Below are 3432 nucleotides of genomic sequence, written 5' to 3'. Positions count from 1 at the left end.
TGATTTCAAGCACATCAACCGGGCCTGCCCGAAAGATCATTTTCCTCTCCCTCGCATAGATCAAATTGTTGACTCGACCGCGGGATGCGAGAGACTGTCTTTTCTAGACGCCTACTCCGGGTACCACCAGATCCGTCTGTACGGACCCGACGAGATAAAAACAGCTTTCATCACTCCATTCGGGTGCTTCTGCTATATCACCATGCCATTCGGCCTCAAGAATGCCGGAGCCACATTTATGCGAATGATTCAGAAGTATCTACTCACTCAAATCAGTCGGAATGTGGAAGCATATATGGATGATATTGTTGTCAAGTCACGAAAAGGTTCCGACCTGCTCGCTGATCTCGCCGAAACATTTGCCAACCTCAGAAGGTATGATATCAAGCTCAATCCATCAAAGTGCACATTTGGAGTTCCTGGTGGCAAGTTACTCGGTTTTCTCGTTTCCAAACGAGGAATCGACGCTAATCCAGAGAAGATCGGCACTATTCTCCGAATGAAACGCCCTGTGCGAGTGCACGATGTCCAGAAGCTTACTGGATGCTTGGCCGCATTAAGTCGATTCATCTCACGACTCGGTGAAAAGGCATTGCCTCTTTACCGACTGATGAAGAAGGCAGACAAGTTCGAGTGGACTCCAGAAGCTGATGCAGCGTTTGCCGAGCTAAAAGCTCTGCTCTCCACCCAGCCGGTGCTTGCTGCTCCAATCAGCAAAGAGCCTCTGTTGCTCTATATCGCAGCCACAGGACAAGTCGTCAGTACTGTGCTTACGGTCGAGCGAGAAGAAGAAGGAAAAGCTCTCAAAGTTCAGCGCCCAGTGTATTATTTGTCTGAAGTCTTGACTCCATCCAAGCAGAGATATCCTCATTATCAGAAGCTTGTGTATGGAATATACATGACCACAAAGAAGGTTGCTCATTATTTCTCTGATCATTCCATCACAGTCGTCAGCGACGCTCCACTATCAGAGATTTTGCACAACAGAGATGCAACTGGTCGAGTGGCCAAATGGGCGATTGACTTCTTCCCCTTGATATCAAGTTTGAGGCAAAGAGAGCCATTAAGTCCCAGGCAATAGCAGATTTCCTCGCCGAGTGGATTGAACAGCAGCAGCCGACTGAAGTTCACTCGGAGCATTGGACCATGTTCTTTGATGGCTCTAAGATGTTGAATGGTTCCGGTGCTGGGGTTGTCCTGGTTTCCCCCAGAGGAGATAAGCTCAGATATGTGCTCCAGATTCACTTTGATTCCTCCAACAATGAGGCAGAATATGAGGCCCTCTTATATGGGTTGCGCATGGCCATTTCACTCGGCGTCCGTCGCCTGATGGTCTATGGCGACTCGGATTTAGTGGTCAATCAAGTGATGAAGGAGTGGGACGTGAGAAGCCCAACCATGACTGGATACTGCAGTGCAGTGAGGAAGCTGGAAAAGAAGTTCGAGGGGTTGGAGCTCCATCATATACCCCGACTGAAAAATCAAGCAGCTGATGATCTAGCAAAGATAGGTTCCAAGAGAGAAGCCATTCCGAGTGGTGTGTTCTTGGAGCATATACACACTCCGTCAGTCAAAGAAGATCCTTTCACCGAAGAAGCTCCACAGCCCAAGAGTGCCACAGATCCGACTGAGGTTGAAGTCCCAGCAGTGGTCGACTTGGTCATGGAGATTTTGGTGGTCATTCCCGATTGGACAGTTCCATATATCGCGTATATCCTGAGAAAAGAGCTCCCGGAGGATGAGGAAGAGGCTCGACAGATCGTCCGCCGATCTAAGGCCTTTACCGTAATCAAAGGACAGTTATACAGAGAAAGCGCGACTGGAGTCGGTCAGAAGTGCATAACACCGGACGAAGGTCGAATCATCCTTAATGATATTCACTCGGGGACCTGTGGTCATCACGCGTCCTCTCGGACCATCGTGGCCAAAGCATACCGAGCCGGATTTTACTGGCCAAAGGCAAATGAGATGGCAAAGGAGATAGTGGATAAGTGCCAGGGATGTCAGTTTTACTCGAATATGTCGCACAAGCCTGCATCAGCCCTGAAGACCATTCCACTCGTCTGGCCTTTCGCAGTATGGGGGTTGGACATGGTCGGTCCTTTGAGAACAGGGCGAAGTGGCTTCACGCATGTACTGGTGGCAGTCGACAAGTTCACCAAGTGGATTGAGGCTAAACCAATCAAGACCTTGACGCTGGTACTGCTGTTAGCTTCATCAGGGAACTAATATTCAGATATGGAGTCCCGCACAGCATCATTACGGATAATGGGTCGAACTTTGACTCGGAGGAATTCAGAGATTTCTGTAACTCTCAAGGCACACGGGTCGACTACGCTTCAGTCGCCCATCCGTAGTCGAATGGACAAGCAGAGCGAGCCAATGGCCTGATTCTCAAGGGATTGAAACCCCGACTGATGCGTGATCTCAAGCATGCAGATGGAGCTTGGGTCGACAAACTTCCCTCAGTGCTTTGGGGACTGCGGACCACACCTAATCGGTCGACCGGAAGAACTCCATTCTTCTTGGTCTACGGAGCTGAACCAGTCTTGCCGAGTGATCTTCTCCACAATGCTCCTCGAGTTGAAGTCTACAACGAAGCAGAAGCTGAACAAGCACGGCAAGACGCAGTCGACCTTTTAGAGGAAGAAAGGGAGATGGCTCTGATCCGGTCGACCATCTACCAACAAGATTTGCGTCGTCTCCACGCCAGAAATGTGAGAGGTCGAGCCTTCCAGGAAGGAGATTTGGTTCTCCGAGTGGATCAGCACAAACCACACAAGCTTGCTCCTTCTTGGGAAGGTCCCTTCATCGTCACCAAGGTCCTCCACAACGGGGCGTACCGTCTTTACAACGTCGAGCATAATATCGACGAGCCCCGAGCTTGGAACGCGGAACTACTCCGCCCATTTTACACTTAAGTTTTATCACTCGGATGAGTTGCAATAAAGTACTTCTGTAGTTCATGGACCTCAAAATAATAGTGTCATAGTTCCTCCATAATTTTTGTCACTTTTCATTTTGTCTAATAAAATTTCCCCTCAGTGGGTGACTTAGCCGCGAATCCGTTCCGCCTAAGTTTGTAAAAAATCCTACCGAGTGGTGAGCCAGACTCCCACTCGGAGGCTTAGCTGCGAATCCGTTTCACCTAAGTTATAAAAATCCTACCGAGTGAAGAGCAAACCTCTCACTCAGGGGCTTAGCTGCAGTCCAAGTACTCGCCTAAGTAATCAAAAATCCTACCGAGTGAAGAGCAAACCTCTCACTCGGAGGCTTAGCTGCAGTCCAAGTACTCGCCTAAGTAATCAAAAATCCTACCGAGTGAAGAGCAAACCTCTCACTCGGGGGCTTAGCTGCAGTCCAAGTACTCGCCTAAGTTACAAAAATCCTACCGAGTGAAGAGCAAACCTCTCACTCGGAGGCTTAGCTGCA

Source organism: Triticum dicoccoides, chromosome 6A (assembly GCF_002162155.2).
Source record: "Triticum dicoccoides isolate Atlit2015 ecotype Zavitan chromosome 6A, WEW_v2.0, whole genome shotgun sequence".
In the NCBI taxonomy this organism is placed as follows: domain Eukaryota; kingdom Viridiplantae; phylum Streptophyta; class Magnoliopsida; order Poales; family Poaceae; genus Triticum; species Triticum dicoccoides.
The sequence above is the reverse complement of the archived record's forward strand: the minus strand, read 5'-3'. Positions refer to the sequence as shown.